Consider the following 15,054-nt stretch of genomic DNA (forward strand, 5'->3'; position numbering starts at 1 on the left):
AAGAATTTGCCGAGATTACCGGGTGTTTACATGAAGAAGAAGCCGTGCGTGAACGACGAAAGCGGCAAATTGACAAAAATTTTATACTTTTCGAGCAGTCTCATCTCATTAAGCGCGTAATGTGGAGCTTCCGTTTTTAATATTCGTCCGCGAATGTTCAAAATTACATATGGACTTTACCGAAAGTGGGTCATTTCGGTCGTCAAAATAATAAATGATACGTTATCGGAGGAAAATTATTGTCCTATCGGCTATTCCTCGAGGAACTAAATTTGAATAAGTATGGACCTAGCGTTTTGCTTGGCCCACTTTACTTCTTTTTTATTTCGTTGTTGCTAAATTAGGCAATTATATGGACCTTTCCATCATACGAAAGCGTAGAAGGATTCTACTTTTTCTTTTTAATTCGCGCTTGTTTTTTTACAAAATTCGGAGAAAAGTATTTCTTTTATAGGAATTTGTTAGTCTTAGTTTGTGAAAACTTGTTTAAAAACTGACAAGGTTTTTTCTACGAAAAAAAAATATTTTCACAGATTGAAAATTTTAAAATTTTCGCGATCTAAATTTTCAAAATTTATTTTACAAAATTAAGAAAGACAATTTTTTAAACATTGTTTTTGTTATACTATTTATACTACTACCCTTAGATTCCTTCTGCGTATGATTCCCATATTGGTGACAGCTAAAGACCTGACTCGCGGTTAAGAATTGATTATATGCAAAAATTTTAGTTTCATCGAATAAAATTTCTTAGTCTTAAGTCACTGAGCCTAGTTGATATCTCAAACGGAATTTTGTCCTTGACGGAAATCTAAAATGCAATTGTAAATCCAAAACTTGTATAAAAAGAAGTTTGAACCCATAACCTTTTAACATATTTTTTACTCTTTTTTACAAAACTATTAGTTAGTCTTGTAAACGGGTGTAAATGCATATATGTACTTCTCTACTATATTTTAGTAAAAAGCCGGAATTTCCTAGACAAATTTTTAATTTATACTAAGTTACCAAATTTATCAAAAAATTTAGTTTAGTTAGTTTTGTAAAAAAAATGTGAATTTTGTAAAAATTTTATAAATTTCCTTACACCTTTTTTAAAAAAAATCACACTTTACGAAGTTTCATCAAAAAACTCTAAAATAAATGTGTTTGTAAAAGGTATGAAATTCTTGGGGAATTATTGAATGATAGTTCCACAGTAGCAATCTCAGCTCACTGCTCTATACTCCATTATACCGGTAGCGAGGCACAGTGTCTCGGGAACTAACAGGAAAATTTTAGGAAATGCATTTGAAGATTTTATCTCCCTCTAGTGTGGAGGAGAAGTTTCATATTTATTGCTTAGAGTGTCTATAATTTTGTTTCGAGTTGATTGGCATTGCCACGTCAAATTGGTTTTTGTTTGATAACGTATTCGGCTATTTTGCAGGACACTAGATAAGGAGTGATTAACAAATAGTAGTCTCTCTACTTTTTGCCAGGTTAACGTACCATGCGTTTGATTTCCTAGTAGTCTGATTGTATAACGAGACCTCGTAGTTATAGCTATTAATTATTACAAATCAATAGGAATAAAAAAATTCACACCGTAACCGGTATCGTGTAAATAATAAAATAGCCGTAGTATTTAGTAAGCATGAGAACGAAAATAATTATTATCACACAAGGTACCCCCCTTTAAAAATGATAACGGGATATATAATAAGAGAACGATTACGATTGTATTATTTCATTCGCAGCGTATGACCTTTTACTGCCGTTCGCGGCTTCGTAAAAAATATAAACAACAATACGAGCTTATGCAACACATTTGCATTCAAAACGTGGCGTTGAATTTCTGCTTCCCTATCGCACCGGGAAAGCTCAGCTTCGGAAACGTCAGTCCTATGATTTCCTCGTATCTAGCGAGCATGTGACACCGAAATCTAAAACCTCCGGTGACGCCGACTATCCTTGTCTGCAAATTGTTGCAAATTGGCCGGATTCAATTAGCGAATATAAGCAAAGTATTTATTCAACCGGATTATTTTTGGCGCGCGCTCTTTTTCTGCCATGTTGGAGTAGGTGATTTGCCTTGGCCTCCATATATCACGCCAAACTAGAATGTAACCGATAGCAACGGAAAATTGTTGTAAGGCAGTACGATTGTAATTGGGTTGCACCTTTAAACATATGAAATATTGGGCAATATCGAAGCAATAACAAAAAGATGTGATGGACGTGTGTTTATAGTAAAATGTGGTTTTTGAAAGATGATTGAACCAAATCTAAGACAGTTGGGAATAAAAATAACTTGAAAAGCTTTATCTTTTTTTTAAATAAATAAGAACTAAAAGTTCAGATTTTCACGAAATTATATATTTTGACATGACAATTCTTTCGACAACACCGTGTAATTATCAAATGTTTTTGATAAAGACAATTGTCATGTCAAAATATATAATTTCGTGAAAATCTGAACCTTCAGTTCTTATTTATTTTGATAAATGGATTTTCAACAAATAAAAGCCACCTCAGTTCAATTTATTTTTTTTACGCGCGCATTTCTTTTTGTTTACATTTTTGTGAAACACTACTAATACAAACTCAAAAGAAACTTGGAAAATGCCCAAGGTGACTCGCGACACTACGTAACAAAGCCGACATAAAAAATTCCAAACGTTAATAACGGCAATTATACTTCTAGAAAAGTTCATTGTTCAGGAGATGTTCTCTTGGAAGATATTTTTTGGTGGAAGGCTGTGTTCTAGAATACATTAAACAATACATTTCCAAAAGGTGTACTAATGATAAAGAGGGTAGTTCTTATATATATTTAAAGAAAATACTTCCTATTAGCGTTTGTCCTAAACGTCTGAGCTTTTGATTTTCACACACATAACATCTAAGAAAGAAAGATTTCTAAATATAGTACAGTAGTACAGTCATTCTGGATTTCTCCTGCGGCAATGACTACAAGTTCCGTATCCTGCTGAAGTTTCCATGAAAGATTCTAGATATCTCAGGCTAATTTGGTAAATATATTTTGTAGAAGTCTCATTTTCAGCTACGCAACGTTTTTTTACATCTGTCAGTGGTGTATTGCATAATTTTGAAGAAACCCTTATGACTCACTGACATTTTTTATGTAAACATTTTTTTCTGATAGTTTAGCAACTTCTAGTCGGACGTGTCGTTAGGAAAAACACAATTTTATTAATTTTCCCAAAAACTAGAACGTAGTACAGGTAATATGAAAGGTAGATAGTAGGTAATTTTTCCACCTTTCAATTTCAATATCAGAGATTTTTCAAATTTGATTGTATAGCCTTGTGTGTGACCTGTTTAATCTATATGGTTATTAGAAATATACTCGCTCTCTCTATGCTGATAATTAAGGCCATTTAATATCCTCATGTACGGTCGATTCAAATCTTGTTTTCAACGAATTGGCGATTTCACAATTCAGTGAGATCTCTAGAAGAAAAATATTACTATGGTGTGAATGTGAAATTGGAAATGGTTGCATTCTTTTCAAATAAGGTTTATGTTTGCGAGTTTTTATGTTGTTTTGTTTATAGTCCGTTTGGTATAGTTCGCGGTTATAGGCTAATTATTCAATATTAAAGGAAAAACTTACTGATTTTAAATCCACAAGTGCACGGAACACCATTCTTTTAGATACGAATTTAAGATTTTCTTAACTTTATTAACCATCGCTAACTTCATACAATTCACCTTCTCTAGCGATACGTTGAAAATTTTATTTTTGTCATCTAATTCTTTATCCGCAACAACTTTGATCATCAATTGAGTATAATTTGAGTTAATATTTCCTTATTACGTGAATTTTACTCGGCTCAGAACGCAGAAATCATACACCAGGGCAACAGTCCATTACGCTAATCCTTTTCGCACGATTTCTGTTTATAGAGTAAATCACGCGATGATTTTGTTGACCTGAGAGTACAGTTAAGTCTTGCGCTAAACATCTGCCGGAAGGCGGCCATATTTTTACGAAAAAATAAAATTATTGTTACGCAACATCAAACTTGAACAACGAAATCCAAAGCTTCGGACCAAAACGGGCTTAATAGAGTGTTATAATTTATTTACTAAAAAAAAACAATGATATAATTTAAATTTAAAATGCTGTTAAGTAAGAGGGTCCGGTTACGCTGGTTGAATTGTTATTCAAGAAGTGAAACTTGCTGCAGCGCCGCCGACATTTTGCGCTCAACGTAAACGCGAATTGTAAATAAACTTCATACATTATTGTGATGTATGTTTTGTTTCTGTTGGATATTAGTTTAATTTGGTTCATATTGGCAAATTGATTCATTGCCAAATTTCTTTATTGCTTTAATGCTGCATATATTTCATTTGTAAGTTAAACAAAATCTAGAAATAAGTTGGATAATTGTTATTTTCGAGCCCTCTCATTTTACGTACTATTCCCATATATAATCTATACAGGGTGTTTTAAAACAAAAAAGTTGGTTGTGCAAAAATCCTTACGTCGCAGGCATGATAGTCTATATGTTATATGTCTATTCATACAAGATGTCGTCTGTAGGTAGACTGAACTTGTGGACTTGGATATTTTGCTGTAAAAAAATATTCAACATAGTTTTCGAATATAATAAACTTATTTTATTAGTAGGTAAATATTTTATGTCTTTATTTTGCAGGTTTTTAAAGAAATTAGGACAATATTTACACAGAATCGAAAAGGTAAAAGCCAGTACCATTAGACATTTTAAAATAATTATGCCTACTCAAAACACTAAAAAATCCTAATCACACCATCAAATAACTTATAAAGTACAGCAGGAATTTTAATAATTAATTGTTTCACTTGAACTCTAAACAAATTCAGAGGCTTGCTCAAAATGTAAGTTTGTAGTTTTTATTGGTTTATAATGATCACTCTTTTATTGTCTCGTGGGACATTCTAGTAGTTTAGAAGAATCTGAGCACTTAGTCTTTTCTGGAAGCTTCAAAGTACTTTTATATCACGGGAAAATTTCTTGAGATGAAAAATACCTGTCCTTTTTTAATTGTATATTTATATATTTAAAGCTTATTATGTGTCAAACAGTTCAAAAGCTTATTCAAAATAAGTAAAAAAAAAAGCCAAAATGTTAATGGCGTACATCTATTTGACAACACTGTCCATTAGGGTACCTTTATGGAGTTCACAATTTTGATCTAGCTGTCATTATAAATAAAGTATTAAAATTTCAGCAAAAGGGGAAAAAATGTTTATCATATTCTAAAAACTCGTTTTTTTTTAATATTTAACACCATATTTCTTAGATTTAATATTTTCAACCCTCCGTTTGCATCAACTTTTTTTTATTTTCTTTGGATGACGACTCTAAAGTCGAGTGTTAATTGATACATCCTGTATATTAATTTGTGTTCTGGTATACTTAATTTACTCATATAAAAAAATGTGTTTATTTGTTTTTCCGGCTTAGCGTTCGTGTTGCTAACAAATATTTGCTCGCGTGATATTCATAGCAAAGTTTTCTTCGGTTTCTGTTTAAGCGAATGGAAAATTAATAAACCCATAAACATCTTCCACAATAAACCGCAATTATTGTCATTTCAAAATTGATATGAACTTGAAATAATTTTATTTCTTACCCGCGCTTTCTCCCAATTATAATATCAAAAAGTGAGAAAGGAGACCCAAATCGCTGGTATTAGCGTGCGTGTTCTATGAGATTTTAAATGTCCGTCGTGAATCTTCCAAAGAGGATATAACAATTAGAAAATATTTAACCTTAAACTCTTATTTGAGTCGACAATTACGATGGAAGGCAGTTTTCACCGCATTTCACGTCGCAATTCTTTTCCGAGTTTAAATCAGCTTTCAGGTCATCTTATTTTTAACAACATTTCATATTTTCGTTGCTTTTCAAAGCTCCCAGTAGTTTCAATTAATTGCTTCGTAAGGATGATTTGAATATCCTATTATGTTTTGAAGAGTAACAAGTGTAGTTCCTATACTTGGATGTTGAAAAGAATTGGAGATAATCTGGCTTGTTCCGGTGATATCGAAGATAATTGAATATACCTTGCAAGTTTCAGACCAGACCAAGTGCTCAGAACTGTCTAACGTGACAGAGTAGAGGACTCCTTTAAGTTTGTTTAGAGTTAAGGTGAAACAATTAATTATGAAAATACCTTTTGCAGTTTATGAGTACGAAGAGTAGGAAGAGGAACCGATTAGTAATGTACTTTTGCTTACTTTTTAGTTTCTGTGAAAATATTGTACTAGTTTCTTTCAAAATCTGCAGAACTAAAGCAGAAAATGTTTATTATATGGTACATTATCTTGGACGTTTTATTTATAACAAATAGAGACCACTATAGATAAAAAATCCAAATCGACATGTTTGATATTTGAACATTTATTCAGTTTACCTCGAGATGGCATATACTCTGACTGGGTTTCCTTTTATGCTTTCTGACAACAGACCCAGCAACGCAGAAATGAAGCCTACCTTAATAAAAACGAAACTATGTCCAAGATACTTAACGTTCTGCTACAGTTTCCTTTATTTATCTACTTAAATAGAATTTTTGCGGTCTTCTCCATATTTGTGTGGTTGTCAAGTTTTCAGACTATGGCCGTTATGTTTTCTCTCTAAAAGATGATAAACAACTGATAGCAAAAATAAATGCAAATTTTACTATACTATTCATAGCTAAAACAAGTTATATTCTGTTTCATAACACCTAACAAAGAAAACCGACTACCTCTCAATATAAAAGCAGCTCTAGAGAGTGGATAGTAAATCACAAAGTTCATTGGATTTATAGTGGATCAGAATTTAGATTGGAAAACCACTGCGACCATTTATCGTCAAAAATAAAATATTCGTGATTTGTTTCACTTAATATTATAACAGAATAACCTATTAATACGTAACATCTGCGACAGAAGATGTCTTCAAAAGCCAGAAGAGAGCCAAGAGGATGATCGGCCTGAGACAGAATGAGACATGTTGACTTTGACCCGTATTCTTATTTTCAAACTTAGTTTACTCATTTTCAGAAATAAACACCGTTTAATATTTATTGGTGAAACAAGTAATGATAATACCGGCAATGTAGAGCCCGCTATAATCGTTTATACCGTGGACAGAAGTCTCCTGACTCAAAAGCAATAAACGTCTTCAACCTAACGATTGCTTGAGGGTGGTAGGCAATCATTTAGGAGAAATACTAAGATATACGTTGAACTTCCATTATCTTTATTTAATTTTATTGTTTTTTTACCACAACTCTGTGTTACATACGATCATAAATTCTATCAACGTTATGTCTAACAAAAATAAAAGTAATTCCATTCTATTTTTTTCTAATTTTTGATATGCTTCTTTTCCATATCGCTCAGATGCACCTGTAATGTGCTATTTATTTAATTTTTACAAATAGAAGTTTTCAAAGAAAAAGCCTTATTTATATATACCACTTTTTTGGTTTCCTCGTTGCAAATTGCAACTCTGTGAATAATTTGCTTGAAATTGTTGATTTTAGTTAAGTTGTCATTTTATTAATATTTAAATAACAAATGCATGGATCCGAATTGTTAATTCCTAGTAGGAAAATTAGACTTCTGGCTATATTCTAAAAGAAATTGAAGAGTTTTTTATATATTGCGGATAAGCACAGACCACAAACCGACATTCAATCAAACCTTCCTTCCTTCTTAACATCTACTTTAACGGATGAAGATCATATAATATAAACTGAGCGGTTATCATGACGAACTCATGTCATATTTAACGTAGATGTTCTATATCAAGGGTAAATTTTTTGTGCCTTTCGCCACTGGGGTCCTAAAAAAAAATGAGACAAGATGTTTTTTAAATTTGTACGAGAAATACTAAAAACGCTATAGGTAATATGATTACAAAACGATTCAATTTTATCGTTCAACTAGGAAGTATGGCATGACGTAATATAATGTCTATAGTTTGCAAAAACTCGTAGTTCACAAATTCCGCTTTGCGAGCTTTCGCAAATAATAATTTCCACATGACCGCAAACATTTAAAAACTACATTTTAAAACGCCGCTAACTTTCGTTCATTTATTTCTAGGTCCAAGAAATCACTGGAACAGAACCAATCGAAAATAGGTAAGTCTCTTTTTTTGGTTTCGTTTTCTGCTGTAGGCCCGCTGTAACCAATTGTAAACGTAAAATATGTTTGCAACTCTGTGAGCGGAAGTTATCGGCAGGTGCAACATTCACCTGCGCAGAAGCCATTCTGGTTTCGCCAACGAAATTTATTCGTGTCAACAAAGAAATGGACTAAAGATGCAGTACTTGCGTATCTGTTATATTCGTTGCCTTGTTCGAGGAAACTGCCCGGCACTCTCGCCAGATATATCTAGCTCCTGGTATACGAACATCAAGAATTTTAAGATTTTCAGAAGTTCAAAAAGGCGCTGGCATTCTAATTTGACTTTGTAATACTCTAACCGACAATGGCTGCTAACAGAACTGGGTTTCCGCCTATTTTTTTGGGACTTTCAGCTGCTTTTCGAACGTCACTGTGAAACAAAGTAAATGGCCGAAGCTATTGCTTTGATATTTTGCAGACCATTATAGAGTTTGGCAGTTATCGGAACTGGGGTCGCCCAGTATTTTAAAAATTTCATAGAAATTTTGTTCACGAGTTTAAAGAAATATTAATTTTGGAAACCATTTGTCCTATCCGAAAAACTTTATAACTAGAAGTAGTAAGAGTCATAATAAAAGAAATAATTGACAAAGAAACTGAAAAATATTTTTTCTGTAGTAAAAATGCTTGTAGCTTCATAAATACCCAACACTTTTAAACCAGTCAAAGTTGCAAAATAAAAATTTGCTTTTTACTTATTCATTGCTGCATATAAAAAACAAACTACCTACCAACCAATAGTAAGAAGATGTCGGCAATAAATTTGGTGTTATTACATCGATAAAATATTAAAATAATGTCCCTAGCAAATCATCGTTAGTAAAAGTAACGGAACATTTTTTTATTAGATAATGGCATGCAATTTATGCTTATTAATGTTACCCATCATCTAATCAATATATGTATTTATAAAACTAATAAATTAATAAAAACATAACGGAGATCTACGCGACATAAAAGGCTATGGACATTTTTCAAAAAAAAAAAAAAGTACAAGCAGATAGTAGAAATTTTAAGGAATTGCTGCGATATATTGCAGTTTGCTGTATAGGGTAATTTACGACATAGGAATGTTTACCATAAAGTTTCGGTGTTATAACTGAGCCACCGAAAACAACCTACGAAATGTAGTCCAATTAAGTCGCCATAAAACGGAATATTGCCTATTAGTTTCAAAGTGGGTTGGGAATTAAATAAAACTAATCGCGCCATTCAAAGTCCTTCGGACACAGCCGATAAGGTAGTGAATAGCATTGCCCAACATCGTCTAAAATTGAACCTAGTTCGACAATCGCAGTTCTATATCGGGAATTGGATTTAATTTTTTTTATTTGGTTTAAAACCAAAGCACCCACATTCAAAGGAAAATGGAAACGTAATTTATAGATCTTTGGATTGGTTTCTGGAAGTTGATAATATTTTGCGAATATAATAAAAATAATATAATTTATTCTCAGTACGTATGGTAATTCTGGGAGAGGTAGGTTATTTTCACTATCTTCAATTTTTTTTTTTAGATGTCATATTCTGAATGTTAATGATAGACTATAAGTACTGGAAATGTCAAATGTCATAACTTGCATAATCTCTAGCGGATTTTTGTCCACATACAAGTCAAGGCAAGAAAGTACAGCACTTTAGTTTAAAAAGTTTAGTAAAAAAATCTAAAATAAGAAACGAAGGCTTATCAACAGACGATCAGAGGACACACTGGATCAAAGAGCATAAAGGCAATAAATATGAGTGATATTTCACAAAAAACATTAAGCTGTTTGTTGTGTTGGTAAATAAACATTCTGCGTTCAATTATCCGCTTGAGTTTTGATTTTATTTAAAAATAATGCTAGGAAAGTAAGGGAATAATATCGAACAGGGTAGTCCTGAAATAGAAAGTCTTTGACATTCTTTTAACGCCGTCGGCGGGAATGTGATAGCGAAACTATCCCACGTTTCCTCATACACGATACACCAATTGATAATTAAAATATTTTCTTAAACGCAGGCCACAAAACGTAAGTAGTTACGCAATAGAAATTCTAATAAAACCGGGCAAAGTAATGAATTTAATTGGACTCGTCGTATACGCTGCTGTTAATTAATACTAATACTAGGTACTATACCTCAATTAAACTAAATGTAAAAGCCGTACTATGCGTCGGTATTTACCCGAAGCCATTATTTAACCGTTTACACAGACTGAGACTCTTCGGCTATTTTCTGGCTTTATGTCGTGTCAAATTAAGGCCATATTTTCCGCGATTCCTCGATTTTTATTTTGCGACGATATTAAAACGCGCATCAGATATTTATCCACTGCTGATATTTATTGTATAGTATATCTCAAAGTATATCATCTTGCCTTTTGACGACAATGATCGAAATAACCAGCCGACGGCGACACCTGAAGGGCGGATTATTATGGACGAACTTTTAAGGTGTTTTGATCATATAAATATTAAATAATATATTATGTTAGTTTAAGTACAATAAAATGAAATTTGTACTAATCGATCACTAAATCTCACATCACACTAAATTAATTACTTTATTTAAAATGGGCTCTGTGTTTTTTTGTATGCAAATTTATAACTATATATATATATATATATATATATATATATATATATATATATATATATATATATATATATATATATATATGCAGGATTCCAGTCGGATGCACGATTTGCAGGATTCCAGTCGGATGCAGGATTCCAGTCGGAGTTCAACGAGCGAACGGATGATATCCCGGAATATAGTGTCATCATATATATATATATATATATATATATATATATATATATATATATATATATATATATATATATATATATATATTCTTTCCTGTACTGATGAATTTGCTTCTTTTTCAAGTAGGTGGATGGTAAACGAGTTATCTGTCACTGCCACTATCTTGTCTCTTGCTTATGAATTGGTTGTTGGGTTTGCCCAGTAATAATAAGTATAAAGATCGTAATTACTTTTTGGCAGAGGGTCTGTCAAAATCCAAGGCGATATACTTTGAAACACACCATATATAGTGCTGGCTTTAACCTTTGACAAAAAAAATGGAGACTTAATTGTCTCTTTTATTATTATGATCGGATTGGTAAAAAAAAACTTGCGCACTTTTCTAATTTGACACATGTACATGAAAGATGAGAGTTATTTCTCAGATTATGCGAAGAATATCTTTTTTACACAAGCCTTTTTTATGTTTTTTTGGTTAGTTAGAAACGCAGTGTTTATAATCAATTTTGTGCGAAGGTAAACAGAGTTTGGTACAAAAATGAACGAAAGTGAATGAATCAATTTTAGAGATTAAATAAAATAAAAAAATAACTTAATACTATATAATAATTTACTTCAAGCAACTAGGCAACAATATTTTATATCATTAAGCAATAGTTAAAAATCGAAAATATTGGTTGACACAACATTAATTATTTTTGAAATAAATGATATGAAACTAAATGTCGATTATCACAGAGTCTTGTTCTTCTGAAACGACACTGTTCCTTAATAATTGGTAGGTACCTTGTTTTTCGTAGGCCATTCAGGAATGTCTTTGAACTACTATATCAATGAATAAACATAAATTAATCAAAACAATTATTTATACTTATCATGAAGTAAAAAACAAATTAAAAAAAAAGGGAAAAAGAGACTAAGTAAAAATCTCTATTTGTCTTAAAATATTATTCATTATTAAATAAACGTAACATAACCCAAAACTTAACAAATAAACAAAACAAAAACACATTGGCGCTGCTGACAGTAAACAAACGTGGACGTAAGGAAAAATGTTTTTCCTGTTATCAGTGTTTGGGTGTATGGGTTGTGGGAAATGGCGCTAGAAAAATATTTTACGATTGAATCCATTTTATCGTATTAAAATTGTAATCTGGAATGTCGGCATTTTTAGATGCAAAATTTTTAAGTTCAATCAGGTCTACTGGCATGGTCCAATTGTGTTGTTTTTGGATTTGGAACCAGTAAGCTTTTTCTTTGATGTTCATGATATTCTGGATGAATAGATGAATGGGGAACGATACATAAAACTCATATTAAAGAAACGGAACCCTTCCAAATTTTACTTCCAAAACAGTTTAACGGTTAATGTGCCGGAGGTTCAAATGAATTGTAATATCGTAACATTTTGCGTCATTTGACAGCATTCAAATACGTCTCAAACGAAAACAGATACAGTTCTGCAACCACACGTCAATGGTTTGGTAATCTTGATATTTCTTACACTTTTTTTTTCGTTTCCTTTGTCGGCAGTTTTGTGTGTTCTTCGCCTCCCCAAAAACATTCCTTTGTTCGAGAGTTTGCTCGTGTTTTACCTCTCCGTGCGAAACTGTACTCTGTTGGCGATTCTGCTTCTGGGCGAACGTAACAGTAAAATCCTTTTAAATCTTTTCCTGTTCTCGAAATGTTCTCACGACTACCTTCGATTTTAAATGCCACGACTGTGCTAATTATAATTTTCCTACGGAGACGAGTTTTTGTTTGGTGAGGCTTTCCTAACTCGTTCGCCTAGATGGTTTTTTGTGGTATTATCCGTTATAGATGAAAATAGAAGTGGCGAAGTATTAACAAACTGCTGGATCCCCAAATGTTTTTGGACTGTTTTCGGAGTTTTTGCAATACTAAAAATTATATTAGGCAAAGGTTCCAGTTTTTTATTTAAGTCTTTCCGTGTGGTACGGTAAATCTTATTTTTGAAAATTTTTGATTTTTGATATATTTATAAATTTGAATTTTGGAAACTCAATCATTTTTCACTCTTTTTGGTGATTTAAAATTAGTGAAAAACGGGTTTCGATATGATTTTCATTGTTATAATGACAAGTCATAATTGACGCAACGTCAGCAAAATTTTTATATACATATATATTTGGATCTTATATACGGATTGATTCTTAGAATTTGTGCGATGCTAGTAGATTTGAAAAAATGAGTTTGCATTTTTGCTTAGAAACTTTTTGGTCGGTTTGAATGTAATTTGTTCGTGTCTCTGACCAACCAACCACAAAATTTTTCACGAAAAAATGTGCTTGGACTGTTATTTTCGTTTTAGCTGTTAGATTTCATTTTAAGCAATCATTAGTAACTCTTCGTATTATTTTAAGGTTGGGTTATATGCAATCATCTGTTTCTTTTTTTTTGTTTTTCATTGAGTGAGCATTAAAATTGAAAATAACCATAATCTAGACATTTTAACATTCTCTGAGGGAAGCTGCTGCGGACAAGCGTTTGCATGAAAAACTCTTCCTACAAATTGAAAAATATATCCCTTATAATCTTTATACGTACTGAATTAGGCTTTAGCAATATAGGACAAATTAGAAAAAAAAATTGTTCTTAAAAGTGGGTTTTTTAAATATACACATCCTTAAAATGTGAATGCAAAATATGTACTTTCAAAATTAGAAAGAAAGCGAAAAAGCTCCATATAAATAATTTTTGAGATTATGAAATATTTCTTGTGCATGTCGATAATGGTAATAATAAAAGTACAAATTTCAATATTAGTGATTACGTGATATTAGCAAACCTATTGAGGGGATCATCCATTTGCTCAATTACTGCAAATTAGTCTACCCCAAAATCATTTAATCCTAATTTCTTGCGCATTTTCTCTAAAAATATTTCACGAACTGCTGCGTCCAGAATATCATGTCAAAGGAAGTCGCCGCATCAACTGCGGGATTAAAATTCATTACGTTCCACTAGATAAGAAGAGATATTAAATTTCTGTGGGAACTGAGAGATCAGCACGTTCTGGGAAACTGCACCGGCGTTGCGTTTCAAGAAAAAGTTTTGGTCGTACCTTTCCCGGCGTATCCGAGTTATTCGATTTCAGGCAGATAATCATGAAAGTTTTAATTCGAAAACGCTAGTGTACATTTCTTAGGCAAATGACACGGAATTCGCTAATGACCCTTGCGCAAATATACCGGAGAGATTTTTATTCGTATTTATAGCGGCAGTTTAGCCATTATCGACCGAGAATTGAATTATTTGTTTTCGCGCTGACCGGCTTGTCAATTAAGCTGATGTTGAAAATGAAACGAATTATTATTAATGCAAAACATTCTGCAATTAAGCCAACCGACATGTTGTCCGTTGCATAATTTAATTTAGGTAAAAATCAGGGTTACCACGCAAACGTGGAAAAAATTGATTGACCGTAAGTAGGTACAGGGTGGGATATTTCTATAGATCTCGACAACCGTACGATATACTGAGGAAACTATTGTATTTTGTTTTTCTTGTTTTCCGACTTACAAAAAGGATATTTATTCATTGGCAAATTTTTTTTTAGCTGAATGGAGTAGGTTAAACAGATTTTGTATATTGGATATATGGATTTTGGTTATAACTTAAAGTTGTATTTCTATAAACTAATTAAATTCGAGGTGACTTTCAAGTTTTATCGCAAAGTATTTATTTATTTATCAAAATTAATGTTGTCTCCTTCAAAGTAATCTCCTCCAGATATAATACACTTGTACCAACGTTTTTTTCAATCCTCGAAGCACTTCTGACAAGCACTGGCAGCCCAGCGATTTTTTCTTTACCTCCTCAATCGTTCCAAACCTCCTTCCTTTTCTGGGTTTCTTGCATTTTGGGACCAGGAAAAAGTCGCAGGAGGCCATATCCCGTAAATATGGTGGCTGAGGCATGATTGTGGTTTTGTTCTTGACCAAAAAGTTGGACACAAGCAACGACGAGTGCACAGGTGCATTATCGTGATGCAGTTTTGTTTTCCCATAATTCCAGACGTTTTCTTCGTATTGCTTCTCGCAAACGGTGCATAACTTTAAGGTAATACTCTTTGTTGACCACACGACTCTTGATGTACT

At 32.4% G+C, this 15,054-nt stretch overlaps 1 protein-coding gene across 4 annotated transcripts in view; it reads left to right on the top strand.

Moving 5' to 3' along the window:
- LOC132698404 (uncharacterized) overlaps positions 1-15,054 on the top strand; it is a 125,781-nt gene that overhangs the window by 8,757 nt on the left and 101,970 nt on the right. For all 4 annotated transcript variants that reach the window (XM_060664441.1, XM_060664439.1, XM_060664443.1 and 1 more), the window contains exon 2: positions 8,099-8,136. The gene's annotated coding sequence lies outside the window, so the exon portion shown is untranslated. The remainder of the gene's footprint in view (positions 1-8,098; positions 8,137-15,054) is intronic.

The sequence above is a fragment of the Cylas formicarius genome, unplaced genomic scaffold (genome assembly GCF_029955315.1).
Source record: "Cylas formicarius isolate icCylForm1 unplaced genomic scaffold, icCylForm1.1 PGA_scaffold_2__14_contigs__length_35257938, whole genome shotgun sequence".
In the NCBI taxonomy this organism is placed as follows: domain Eukaryota; kingdom Metazoa; phylum Arthropoda; class Insecta; order Coleoptera; family Brentidae; genus Cylas; species Cylas formicarius.